This window comes from Mustela lutreola, chromosome 18, assembly GCF_030435805.1.
Source record: "Mustela lutreola isolate mMusLut2 chromosome 18, mMusLut2.pri, whole genome shotgun sequence".
NCBI lineage: Eukaryota > Metazoa > Chordata > Mammalia > Carnivora > Mustelidae > Mustela > Mustela lutreola.
The window spans coordinates 24,493,897-24,508,929 of record NC_081307.1 but is presented as its reverse complement, the minus strand read 5'-3'; positions in this window follow the sequence as shown (position 1 = coordinate 24,508,929).

The window sequence follows — 15,033 nt, the reverse complement described above, 5'->3', positions numbered from 1 at the left end:
GGAGCGTGTGGCGTCCACACGCCGCGCAGGCGCAGTGAGCAGGCGCGCGGGGAACGCTCGCGCGTCGGCCGACGCGGGAGGGAGGAAGAAAGTGAGGGAGGCGCGCGCGGGACAGTATGGGTGTTGGTGTCGCGGCGCGGCGAGACGAGCCCGCGGGTGTCTTTGGCCATTTCGCCAGAGCCTAGACTGGTCACTGGAAGATCCCGCCGGAGTACACGATCTCATCGCCGTATTTCCTAAGGAGAAAAACGAGGCGTGCCGTGGAGAGAGGTGAACTTTAACCGTGGCAAAAAAACATCTCTACAACAATTTTACATTTTCCGTGAGGAGTTTAAGAGGTCCGCACCTGGCAAAAGAAGATGGGACTGGACTTAGTAAAAAAAAAAACAAAAAACAAAACATATATTTGAGCAAAATATATTAAAACAGCTGTTCTCAGACATTGGGCTATAGGAAGTTCTGGACTGCTGGACCTGAGAGAAAAGCAAACAAGATGAACCTTATATGGCTTTCTGCCCAAAGGCAATTTCCAGTTAGGGGCCGGGAAGGGGAACTCTGAAAAAACCTTGGATTTCCCTAGGAAGGCAGACAGAAGCCTTAACTGAGTTGAAAAGACAAGGACCGGAGTTGAGGGAATTGGGGGAGGCCAAGCTGGTTGGAGTGTATGAGGCAGAGCTCATGGAGAAAGAGCTTCAGAATCTAGCGAGGAATACCCTGGAATCTTCAGCTGACTAAGAATCCGCGGGTAGGTCATGTGCCACTCCGCAAGGCCCAGAAAGCGCAGTTAGGAGGAGCAGTCAGCCCAGCAATTCTCAAAGCTCACCCAGCACTAGGACTCGTTTGAGTGCCCCGCAGCCAGAGTGAAGAAACGTGTGTAGAGACCCCAGAAGTGTCGTGCCTTCGTTGTGAGGTAAACTAGCCTTAGACCCTGGGGTCTGGAGGAAAAGCTGTTGTAGACCCTTCAAGCCCCCAAAGGATCAAACTGCTCAGTAACTCACCCGACTGCCTACCAGAGCAGAGGCTAATTCTGAGAGACTACAACAAAACTCAGGACTCAACAACATTACGTTGAAAATATCAGGCATCCACCAGTTAAAAGTTAGTAGACATCTCAAATAAGGAGGAAGATAAATCGAAATAAATCAGACAATAGAAACATACCCAGAAATGACACAAATGGTGGCACTGACAAAGACTTTAACCATCTATTATAAATGCACCCAATATGCTCAAAGATTTAAAGGGGGAAATGATGGGAGAAGAAAGAATTGTTGTTGTTGTTGTTTTTAAAGCAAATAGAATTTCTGGAGATGAAAATGATAATGTCTGAAATTTTTAAAAAATCTCTAGAGAGGGTGGGTAGCACATTTAGCACTGTGAAAAAAAAAGAAGAAGAAGAAAAAGAAGTGATGAAGATCTGCAGGAGAAGCAATCCAAAATGACACACAGAGAAAATAAAATGGAAAAAAATTAACAGAGCCTCTGTGACCTATGGGACAATATTTAAAAAATAATAATTTTTCAAAGAGGACTTCAACTGCCTCCCTTTTGTCCTCAAACTTTCTAAGTAAGTTCTTGCCAGCTTACCTCCTAACTCAAGCAGAAAACCCTGAGGGCAAAGTATTCTCTGGTGGGAACTGAAAGTACCCCCTCAAGCAGGACTGCCTGGAGCCAGCAAGACCCCACCCATGATTGACTCCAAGACAGTGGTTGACTTGACCTTCACTGCCCACCTTTGTCCCACATTTTCCTTATAAACCTAGAAGTATTTTCAGCACTTGGAAGACATCTTTGAGATGCTAGTCCACTGGCATCAAGACTCTGGGAAGACTCCCTGTTGGCCTCACTGAAATAAATTTCCTTCTTTTACTACGTCTAGTTTCTCTGCCTTTGGATTTTGTCAGTGGTGTGTGGCCTAACCTGATCTGTTTGGGACCCTCTCCCACCCCCAGAGCCAGGTGCTGATAAATACAAAGACAACAGCAGGCCACATCATAATCATACTGGTAAAAACAGTAATAAAAAGAAAAATCTTAGAAGTAGCTAGAGAAGAAAAGGTATATAGCACAATAAGAATTTTTATAGACTTCTCATTAGAAACTCTAAAACCAAAAGTAATGAATGGTAACTTTAAATTGCAAAAACAAAGCCAACCATCAGCTTGGAATACTACATTCGGGAGGGTGAAGCAAAGACTTTTTTCAACAAGCCTAGGAAAGCCACATCCTGAAATAAGAGTCCTCTCAGCCGACTTGCAGACCTGTGAGGAAGAAAAATAAATGCTTTTTGTAAGCCACTGGGGTGGTTTGTTATTCAGCATTCTTATAGAAATAGTTGAAGTACAGCATCAATTCAAGTTACCTGGCCTTGGTGAAGACAAAATTCCCTAACAGAAAAAGGGACACTATTGGAAGTCTACTACAAATGTTTTATTTCTGCTATCACCAGCTTCCTCCTTCGTGGACTGCATGTTTTTCCTCATAACTACAGATCTACCTTTGTGTTTACAAGCTAAAGTTAGAGACTCAGAAATTATAAAGATTTCTAAGATACAACTAAACCAATACTCTTTTGCCAGATTTGTTCATTTTCTCTTTAGATTATGACTGAGTTTTGACACACAACTGCAGAAATTGATGAAATTTACTAATCTCTCTGTCACCTAGAAAATGCTTTTTTCTCAAAGGAGAAGAAAACCCAGTAAACATGTCAGGATCCACATTACATTAACATTAATAAGCACTAGTTAAAACTGTTCCACTTGAACTTTTTGATATATGTATGTCAGCTGTTAAGAACTTTCATCAAGGAGTAATAATTTATCTACATTGCAAATGAGGTGCTTATACCTCAGTACAGTTGTCTGTATATATGGGAATAAGATACAATAACCATTCAATTATTCGGCAAATATTTATTGAGCACCTTTTATGTGCCAGGAATGAGCATTGAACAAAATAAAAAAATATATGCACTAGTGGAGTTTATGTTCAAGAAGTGGAATTAGACAATAAAAGAAATGAGTACAATGTTTAGTCTATGGAGAAAAATTAAGCAGGTAAGGGGATATGGGGTTGTCCTTGGGGTGGAGGGCAGGAGGTGGTTGCAATTTTATTTTTATTTTTATTTTTGGTGCTTGCAATTTTAAATAGAGTGGTTATGGGAGGTTTCCCTGATGATGTGCTTTTTAAGCAAAGACCTGCAGGAGGTGAGGAATGAAGGAGTGAACTGTGAGGATATTGACTAAGAGAATTTCAGGCAGAGCAAGTAACAAGTAAAAAGGCCTTGAGCTGAGTATGTGCCTGGAATGTTCAAGAAATACTACAGTGTCCCATACTTTTCTTTGATTATATGATATTGCATGTAGGAGACACAGATGTTTTTAAATGTTGACTTTGCTGTTACTTTCCACATAACACTGAGGTAGAAACATCAGTGATCCTAGTGCTTTCAGCCTAAGAAGATATGTGCTGTAGTTGGAGAGCTACGGAAGAAAGCCTCCCTGAATGTTCGAGGTATTGCAGAAGCTAAAAGACAGGTTTTAGAGTTGGCTATTCTCTTATTAAGCCCAACCAAAAAAAAAAAATGTACCTGCTCCTGGATTACCCACTGTCAGTGACAGATCTGTGTATAGATACTGTTAGATAGTGGAGTTTGTAAATTGTCCTAAGCTGAACTAAATACATGAACTTTGCAGAATTCATTGTTTCTAAGTCATTTGTTCCTTGCTGCCTGGTGCCACAAGTTGTGTTTTTTGTTCTATGTTTAGGTTTGTATCTGAGCTCTTCTCTGTTCTATCGGTGGTATCTGTTCTTATACCTTTCCCTGTGCTTTCTTATACCTTTCCCTGTGCTTTCTTATACCTTCCCATGCTGTTTTTATGGCTTGGGTCTGTTATGTCTTAATATCTTCTAAAAGAAATTACTCTTTTTTTTCAAGATTGTCTTAGCTATTTATGGATTTTTGATGTTTTACATACATCTTAGGACAAGTTTATTGCTCCTCAAAAATTCAGCAAAATTTTTTATTAAAATTGAATTCACTAGATTAATTTGAGGAGAACTGACATATTAAGTCATCCTATTCGAAAGGATAACTATTTATTCAAGTAACTTTATAAGTCTTTATAGTGTTTTTATTTTGTCCTTAAAAGTCTTTATATTCTTGGTTAAATTAATTCCTGGATACATTATGATTTTTGTTGGTATTATGAATGGTGTAATTTTTTTTTACTTTAGGTTGGCTATTTGTGGTGAAAAAATACTACTAATTTTTTATAATTCCTAAACTTTATTATGAATTTTGATAATTTTTCAAAATTCTATTGGTTTTTTCTACGTTGGATGACTATTTCTTTTTTTTTTAAAGATTTTATTTATTCATTTGACAGAAAGAGAGAGAAAGAGATCACAAGTAGGCAGAGAGGTAGGCAGAGAGTGAGGGGGAAGCAGGCTCCCCACTGAGCAGAGAGCCTAATGCGGGGCTCGATCCCAGGACCCAGAAATCATGACCTGAGCCAAAGGCAGAGACTTAACCCACTGAGCCACCCAGGCACCCCTAGATGACTATTTCTGCAAAAAATGTTTTAGCTCTCTTTACTTGTCCTACACTTGGACCGCTTTTATCTTTTTCTTTCTTATGGCATTGGCCAGAGACTTGATAATTTGTTAACAGTAATGGCACTAGTGCTGATCTCATGGGAATTGCATATAAATAAATCTTCTCTATTAAGTATTAATATTTTCTGCAGGTTCCAAGGTCTTTTCCTTCAATATTTTAAGTATACTACTTTATTTTCTTCTTACATCTAATGTTGCCTTGAATATCAACATGATTCTTGCTCTTTTTTAAATGACCTGTTCTTTCTCTGGAAATGACACATATTTTATTTTTGTCATTGATGTTCTTATTTTTTTTTTTAAGATTTTATTTATTTATTTGACAGAGAAGTCACAAGTTGGCAGAGCAGGAGGCAGAGAGAGAGGGGAAAGCAGGCTCCCTGCTGAGCAGAGAGCCCGATGTGGGGCTCGATCCCAGGACCCTGAGATCATGACCTGAGCTGAAGGCAGAGGCTTAACCCACTGCGCCACCCAGGTGCCCTCTGCCATTGATGTTCTTAAATTTCTCCACAATGAGGGCACTTGGGTGGCTCATTCAGTTATGCTTCCAACTCTTGATTTTGGCTTAGTTCCTGAGATCCAGCCTCCCCACCCCCGCCAATTGGCCTCCATGCTGGGTGTAGAGCCCACTTAGGAGTCTCTCTCCAGCTCCAGCTTCCTCTGCTCCTCTGCCACCCACCACTCACTGGAGCACTTAAAAAAAAAAATTCTCCACAGTGAATCTAGGTAAGAATTTTCTTTCTTTTTTTTTTTTTTTTTGGTCTATTTTGTTTTCTGTGATTTCTTTCAACCAGAAGACTTTCATTTTTCCTTAATTTAGGAAAACTAGCCTCCATTATTTCTGAAAATGTATCTTCTTATCCATTTCCTCCCTCCTATCTGGGACTCATAATATATCCGGATATTGGCATTCTGCTTCTACCTACCATGCCTCCATATCTGTTATCTTTCTTTTTACACTTTCCATGTGTATATTTGTGCTCTGCCTTCTCAGCAAGCTCCTCAATCTGATTTTACAAATCTCTAACTTATTTTCCATCTGCATCCACCCTGCTATTTTTCCTATTTCCCTCCTATTATTCTATTTAGTCAAAGATTAATGTGGGGGGGGACCTTCAGTTAATTTGCTTCAGGAATTTAGTTATATGAGGAAGGCAGTCATTAGACTATTATTAAGAAACAACAACAAAAACTGAACTTAAAAGACTAGAGAGAGGGACAAGGCCAGAGACATTCTGGAAGGAGTGATTGGTACACATGTTTGGGGTATATGGTTAGCCAGCAGCTTGAATAAAACAGTAGAAGAATCAAAAAGAACAATTTTAGTGGCTCGTGGATTTTTAGAAAACCTTGAAAATTTTAGTCAGGAGCCTGTATACCAAGCCATCTGTCATGCCTGCCAGTGTCTTTGTGGCAGCACCCCCACCTTGTCGAGGCCAGAACTGTACTATCTCCCTCTTCAGAATTTCTCTTTTTTCATAACTTATATTTCCACTTTCAAATGATATCTTATTCATATTGCTAATATCTTCCTTTACCTCCTTAAGTATACTCATCATGCATATTTTAAATTTTGGCTCATCTGTTCTAATAATTATGATTCAGTTTTTTATCTTCATTTTATGGTCTCTTTGCTCCTCCAAAATAACTTTTTCAAGTTATTTGGGCTTGTGAGCTCATGTGCCCATGGGAACTTCCAGTAATGTGAAATTGGGGAAGAGGCATGTGTGACCCTCCAGGTGAATTTAAGAAGAAAGTCACTGAGCTCTAATCACCAAAAAATTAGTGCTAATCACTTCCATTTATTGCCACTCCACTGGGCAACTACTCTTTGAAAGTTTTACCTTTAATCTGTTGGGAAGAAATATCTTTGAGAGACCAACTCCCCAGTTCATAATCCATCAACTCTGGGACTTGGGGTGCAAGAGAAGGGTGAAGAAGTCAATGTCTCAAGTGAGCTGGACTGCGTGTCTTATTTTCATCAAGTCTATTTCCCTGCCAGGTGCCCTAATGCTTCTAGCCTGATGTAAGACATGGGCAGGTTTAGGATGTTCCTGCTGGTGTTGTCTAAGCCTTCCATGGCTGCTCCCTGTTGCCCGCTACCCCAGTATGACCCCCCCCCCCCAAATAAACACCTGTGCCTCCCACACCATTTCAAAACTACCTTCAGACTCCCAAGGAATTTCTCCTTTTGTTGTAGTGTGATTGTTCATTTCTCAGATCCATGCATTTTTCTTAATTCTAGAATTTTTCTGGGGTTCATGGGAAAGGAAGGAAGCTAATGAGTTATGAAACTACTTCATTATTTCTATAATTTTAAGATATACAGTGTATTAGTTTCCTAGGGATACCATGGCAAAGTATCCCAGACTGGATAGCTTAAAAAACAGCACTTTCTTTTCTGTTTTTCTTTTTTAAACATTTTATTTATTTGACAGACAGAGATCACAAGTAGGCAGAGAGGCAGGCGGGGCGGGGGTGTTGCGGGAAGCAGGCTCCCAGCCAAACAGAGAGCCTGATGCGGGGCTCAATCCCAGGACTCTGGGATCATGACCTGAGCTGAAGGCAGAGGCTTTAACCCACTGAGCCTCACAGACGCCCCAGCACTTTATTTTCTTATAATTTCGAAGACTGGAAGTCCAAGATCAAGGTGTGTGCCACGCTTGGTTTCTTCTGAGGCCTCTCTCCTTGGCTTGTAGACACCATCTTCTCCATATGTTTTCACATGGTCTTTTCTCTGTAAATGTCTATGTCCACATTTCCTCTTCTGGTAAGCACACCAGATATACTGGGTTGGGGCCCACCCTAATGAATTTAACTTAATTACTTCTTTAAAGACCCCTGCCTTCTAAAACAGTTACGTTTTGGAAGACAGCAGTTAAGACTTCAGTATATGAATTTGGGGGATACACAATTCAGCCCACAACAAATGGCATTTACATTCTATTTTGGAGCTATAATTTCATGTCTGGTTTAGCTTACTTCTCATGTTTTGACTTTCTCCCTCACCACCTAAGGTTCTGTGGTCCATTATCATAATTAAACTTCTTTACAACATCTTAAATTCATTTCCCTAAAAAAACCCCATGGTGATAAATCTGTCTACCTTCTGCATACTTGCTCTGAGTTCTGAGAGATACCTTAGAGGTCACACAACAGGTAGATTCGTGCTACGGTAAATTAAGGATCACCCCATCATCTGAGTGCTAGTACTCCCTGGCAACCCTAGCATGTTTCTCACCTCATCTTGCCTTCCGTCTTCACAACTCCTACTGTAAACCTCTGCTCTCACCTCCAACCTCCAACCTACTTCCTGCTTACACTCACCTCCTGCTTCACAAAGACAGTAGAAACCTTCTGAAGAAAACAACTTTAGCTTTCCTCCTTGAAATCTTCACTTACCCATAACTGATCTTATCTTTAACATTTTAATATTTTGTTCATCATTGATTTTTTTGCATTAATTTTTATTTATTACACTGAAATAGTGTCTATCCTAATTATTGAGTTTTTGGTGCTTCCTTATATTTTGTGGCTGAGTGTCTCATTTGCTTCACCCTAGTCCCAGCCCTGAAAAATCCATCCATCCATTCTTCCCTTCCTCAATTTCTGAGTGAATAGGAGTACATGTTGTCTGAATTCCCCTCCTCTCCTACATTCTCAGAAAGTTTAAATTTTGTATAATCCATGCTCTCTTCTGTGTTTTCCATCTTTTCCTTGCAGGTGAAACTTCCCCTTCTGTATTTAAATGGACTCAACTCAAAATTTTCCAACTTAGAAACCAAACCAAGCCAAACCAAACACTTCCCTCAAACTCAGAAGTCCTACAGCTGCTGCCCTCTCTCTCTCTCTCTCTCTCTCTCTTTCTCTTTAACCACCCCCCCTCTTGGAGCTACACCTCTCGAAAGAAGTGTCTCTTTTTCTACACTGTCCACTCTCTATATAATCTTCCAGAGTTTGGACTCCACCTTTATAGTCTAGGGCTTTTACTTTTCCTTTGAGGTCACCCATTGTCTCCCTGTGGTTAAATTAAACCCAACAGGCTTTTTTTGGGAGATCATCCTACATGAGCTTTCAACAGCATTGAAAATTGTTGTCCATTATTTATTTGCTGAAACAGTTTCTTGCTTTGTCTCTATGACAACACACTTGCCTGGTTCCTTCCTTTCGCTTCATCCATTCCTTCTCAATCTCCGTGGTCAGTCCCCTCTCTTGTATTCAGTTATTTAAAGCAGGAATTCTGGGGCACCTGGGTGGTGCAGTGGGTTAGGTGCCTTCAGCTCAGGTTTTGATCCCAGAGGGATCAAGCCCCACATAGAGCTCCCTGCTCAGTGGGAAGTCTGCTTCTCTCTCTCCTTCTGCCCTTCCCCCTGTTCACTCTCTTTCTCTCTCTGTCTTTCAAATAAATAAATAAAATCTTAAAAAAATAAAGCAGGATTCTGTCAGGGTTGGATCTTAGGCCCTTTTCTTTGCTCTCATATTACTTTCTCAGTATGGATCCTCACCCTAAGTGTTCTTAGCATTCTTCTATCTTTATTTACTGTCCACTTGCCAGTGATTCCCAAACTTACATTTCTACACAAGTCCTTAATTCTGAGCTCCAGATCCATGTAACTAATTGCCTACTCACAAACACATCAAACTCAACATTTCGAAAAGTGAATTCATCATCTTCCAACCAAAACCTGCCACTTCTCTGTCATTTCTTTTCTCAATAAATGGTTCTACAATCCGCACAGTTTTTCTGACCAGAAACAAGGGATTTACTTTTGACTTTTCATCTTCTTCACCTCCCTTAGATGGCTACAAAGCACAGAATGACCTGGTTATCTCTGTAGGCTTAGCATGAAATATCTTCTCTGTCCTTCCCATACTTAACTTCTTTCAGTACCTCTGTGCTGATTCTCATCTCAGGGATTCTCCAGCTAATTTCTCTCATTCGTTGTGTTAGAGATTAAATTTCACTTCTCCAGAATGTTTCCCATGAGTTTCCAGACTTTGTTAGATTCTGCCCTTTATGAGCTCTGCTTCCTTCTTTGGCGTGTTTGTTAGAATAAAGATTTGACTGTGTAAGGAAAAATAGCAGTTAAATAGCAGTAGCTAAAATGACATAAAATTTTATTTCTCTCAGAAGTTCAAAGGGGTGCCTGGGTGGCTCAGTCAGTTGAGTACCTGCCTCTGGCCCCAGGTCGTGATCCTGGGGTCTTGGGATTGAGCCCCATGTCAGGCTCCCTGCTTATGGGGAGTCTGTTTCTCCCTGTTCCACTGCTCCTCCCCTCCACACACTCATGTTTTCTCTCTCTCAAATAAATAACTAAAATCTTAAAAAAAAAAAAAAAAAAAAAAAGACGACGACAATGAAGTTCAAGTTTTGCTCTATAATGCAAAGATGTCAAGGGCCCAGGGTCCTTCTATCTTGTTACTCCATCATTCAGAGTATGTTGACCTCATCCCCATGTTCTTGGTATTCTGTGTGCCTTCCAGCCAGTGGAAAAGGGGAGATTGAGAGGGAGAGTGTGCATTTCCTTTTAAAGTCACACGGGAAGTCATGCATATTGTTTATGCTTAGATGCCATCTGTTGAAACTTAATCACATAACCACACACTAGTCACTGAAGAGGCTGGCAAAAATATTGTCTTGGTTGTTGAAAAAGAGGAGGTCAGATATTTGGTCAGTTGATAGTCTCTGCCACAATCCTGGTGAACACAGATATCCATGCACACCCTTCTTTGCATATAAAGCGCGCTCCTCTTTTTTCCAGTGGAGACAACCCCCAGATCCTATTCAGCTAGTGCATCTGGCTCAATGCTTACAGCGACTGGGGGGTGTGCAGTCCTGTCCGTCAGGCTCAGATGGGGCTCTACTTGGTTCAACCAGTTAAAAACCAAAAGATAAGTTATCTGCTCTGACCATTTCCAGTATAAAACAGTAAGAGCAAGACCAGGATAACGGAAATAAAAATGCTTATTTGGAAAAATAAGAATGGAAAACATAGAGTCACTGGGCCATAAAAATGACCAATTTTGACCATGCAGGATCTGAAAAACTGGGCCCAGATTGATTAAACTTGTGCAAGTGCTGTTTCTGCTCTTAGGAGGACTGGGAGGGGTGGGGGTTGTCTCTATTATCTTTATCTTCTGTGACTCCCATCTGATAATACCCACTTTCCTTATATTTGCTTGCCAGAACTCCTTTGCTATAGAAAAAATTTAAAGTTTAAATAATTTTATTCAGTTTCAATATGTATGTATGCATGTATATAGTATATATAAATAAATTATATTTACCTATGTTATTTAGATGTAAGATATATTATTGCATATAGTTATATAACTTATTAGACAAATAATTATTTTTTTTTAAGATTTTATTTTTAAGTAATCTCTACTCCCAACATGGGGCTTGAACTTTCAAACCTTAGATCAAGAGTTGCATGTTCTACCAACTGAGCCAGCCAGGTATCCCAAATTATAATTACTTTAATATTACATAAACAACATATAATTTCATACATACATATACTTTATATATGTATGCACATTTATATATATAATTTATAGTTTAATTCCTTGTCCTTTTTCTTCTTGCATAGTATCATGTAATTACTTAGAAGCATTTGTGTGACCTGGTATAAATCATGTCCTGTCTCATCTTGAGTACAAAGCAAATAGGGTCTTCTGTTCTACCCACAGAATGGGGACATGTATCCTTGCTGACAAGCACTGACCTGCACGACAACTCAGTGACAGGGGAGGTATGTACAAATTTTGCCACTTTTGTTAAACAGATCATACAAGGAAGTTTATTTTGCACATTTTATATGTCTTTATTTTTTTAATTGATTAATTTATTTGAAAGAGAGAGGGAGGGAGCATGGGAGGGGCAGAGGGAGAAGGAGAGGGCATCTCCAACAGACTGTGTGCTGAATGTAGAGCCCAGCATGGGGCTCAATCTCAAGACTCTGAGCCTACAACCTAACCTGAAATCAAGATTTGGACACTCAACTCACTGAGCCACCCCAGGTGTCCCAAATGTCTTTGTTGAAATAAACATGCCTAAGCATGCATATTAAAGATTTCAGATTTATTTTGAAATTGAGCAGAAGAAAATCAGTTTGGGTGTTTTGTACGTAAAATAAAATGGATTTTCTATTACGAAGTACTTCAAATGTTTACCATTTGAATTATAAATAATTCATTTGAGGGTTATAATAATTCAACTGAGTCAGATTGAGAAATAATAAAAATATAGTAAACAACAGAAACAGATTATATTCTAAGAACTCATATATTTATACTTTTGTTAACTTCCTAATATCCTTATATTGTATCATAAACTCATCATATTATTTTGAAAATTATAGCTTTTCTCTGATTGCAAAATTCATGTATGCTCAGTTGAGAAAATAGAGTCATGCATCCCATTGAGTTAATAACAATAGCACCAAACATCCTCCTACTTTCTTGATGATTCACAGGCTGTAAAAGAAGTTAGTTTCTTGAAATGCCACCAGAGGGCAGTCAAACCAAAATTTACTCTATCGTGTATGAACCGGTTTGTATGCTGTGGCGATGTTAAGAGTTTCCAGTTTTAGTTTGGGAAGACATCAAAAAAAGAGGAATTGAAATGTGTTTGGTAGAACATGCATCTGAATAAGTGTTTAAGTTTTTTAAAAGTCTCATTACTACCCTATATGGAATCTAATTATACATTCCTGAATATAGCAAACATTTTTGGAGCGCTTGTTGTTTTGATAGGTGCAGTTGATAAAACAGGGTCCTAACCTCTTACAATTTATACTTTCTCTGGGGAGAGAGGCATACGTAAGTAAATGGATTAGGATCCAGTTTGTTTTGTACCACACAAAGTATTTGAGTGTAATGAAGGACAGGATTAACTCTGCTAAGGGCAAATAAGTGAGAAGAATGTTTCACAGAAGAACTGAACCTTAGAAAATGAGTAGGCACATGGAATTTCCAGGTTCCAGTGGTAGCTTGAACATGTGAATTTAATTTTCTTCCCTCTTGAGCAAACATTAAAAATAGGAAGTGTTTTGTTTTAAGACCTAAACCTACAAGGATTAAGCAAGTAGGAGAGGAAATAATAGCAACAATTTTGGAAGCTGAAGAACGGATAGATCACTGGTAAGTGACTGAACAAAATCCCAAGCTATCAATGAGAAAGCTGAGAAACCAACTATATTTACACAGCAAAATCCGCGAAGGGCACAATTCCTAGGCCCTTTAATTTATGGCAACAAGTCTAGGACTGCAGGTAAAAGGAGAGAAGACCTAATATCAGGAAGACCAAGGTCAGAGTTGTTTGAGAAGAAATTAGAGCCCTAGACCCTCCTTCATGGTGGCAGAAGTCTGAATGCTTATTTTCATTGATGGGGATTAAGAGAGCTTTCCCCCAACTTGGTCCCCAGAAGGCAGCAGTTAGACCTTTACCCTGTAGTTGGGAGATTAGTTGACTCTTTCCTGGAGGAATCTGGCCCTTGAAAAAGACAATATTTAAAGATACTGACATCAGGGTTTCCCCAGTGGCCTCCCCACCAACATCTCCTTCTAGTGAAACTCACATACTCACTCTTACTTTTGACTAGACCACAAAGAATTACCAGACATCTGATGAGAGTCTGTTACATAAAAGATAGAGATCAAAACAAATAAGCTCAAGCAAAAGAAGCATCTTCCACTTCACCTAGATTCCCCAGTTTCTCTCCTTTTCTCTCACTTTCTTCATGCCCCCCCCCCTTTTAAAAGATTTTCTTATGAGAGCACCAGCACATGAGTGCACAAGCAGGGAGAGGGGCAGAAGGAGAAGCAGAGTCCTTGCTGAGTAGGGAGTCCAACTTGTGGCTCAATTCGGGACTCCCAGATCATGACCTGAGATGAAAGTAGATATTTAACCAACTGAGCCACCTGGGACCCTCCCCCCCTCTTTAATCTTCAGTCAATGTTTGAGCCAGTGAGTGCAAGCTTCAGATGAGCTGCTCCAGCACTTCTACATGCATAAATGCGTACCCCAACTAGAACACACTCAGATCTTGTCTTAAAATAGTGGTTTCTTTTCTTTTGGATATATAACCAGGAGTGGGATTGCTTAGTTATTTGGTAATCCTATTTTTAATTTCTTGAGGAACACCCATACTGTGTTACTATTTTCCATGACTGTACCAAACCGATGTATTTGTTTATTGACGTCAGTGGGAACTCGTGGCTTCCTATTTTATTCAAGGGGTTGTAATTTATCCTAGCAACTTTTTAATGCCAAAATTGACCCACATTTGCCCAAAGGATTCCCTTTAAGCCAGTTCTATGTCCTTTTTGGCATGTTTCCATTGTTGTTCCCAACTTCCTGTGCAACAAAATGTTTCAAGTACTCTGTGTATTTACTTGCCCTGGTCCTGGAATCAGCCATTTCTCTAAATTAGAGTCCTGGTTCATTTCAATGAAGAATAATATTTGGAAACCATGTACTCATTTCTACTGGGATTCCACTGTATGAGCCCCGTCATGAACAGAGCTAGACGATATACACATAATCTATATAACTATTTCTGTGTTTATCTATCTTTATCTATATAAACTATGAGTTCACATCAACACTACCAGGTTTTGTTTTTTTTTTTAAGATTTTATTTATTTATTTATTTGACAGAGAGAGATCACAAATAGTCAGAGAGGCAGGCAGAGAGAGAGGGAAGCAGGCTCCCCGCTGAGCAGAGAGCCCGACGCAGGACTCGATCCCAGGACCCTGAGATCACGACCTGAGCTGAAGGCAGCAGCTTAACCCACTGAGCCACCCAGGCACCCAACACCACCAGTTTTAACCCAGCACCTCAGAGTTCATCTCTTCCTCTCATATATGTTATCTCTTACTCCCACAGTAAAAACCCAGTTCCCATTATTCTCTATGTAGTTGTGTGCTTATTCCTGTATCCCCACCATGCTCTCTCAATTTCCATGAACCCTACTGTCTCCTCACTCAGCTGTCCTATTTAAGTTTATATCTTAACGCAGGATCTATCACTTGTATTTATTGAAAAGAAACAAACTTTCTCAAGATAATCCATGGATACTTAACTTTTAAAAACTTAGCTCTCTTTCAATCTCCTAGAAATGTGATTTTCAGTCATAAAATAAGCGATGACCACATTATTATAAAAAATATTGAATTAATTTTTTGTTCTGTAGATTATATTGATTGGAATTTGCCTACTACGGTAAATGAACTCACCAGGCACATGTCAACTGACTGATTATATTCTTATGTAGGTGCTTCTGTTAGTTCGAAAACTCCAGGCTCTCTGAGGCCTTGCTTTCTATTTCACCCTATTCAGTATAAAATTTATATTTAGCAGATCTCAATCCAAACACAACAGGAAAACTTGTTCCTTTGATGTACTTA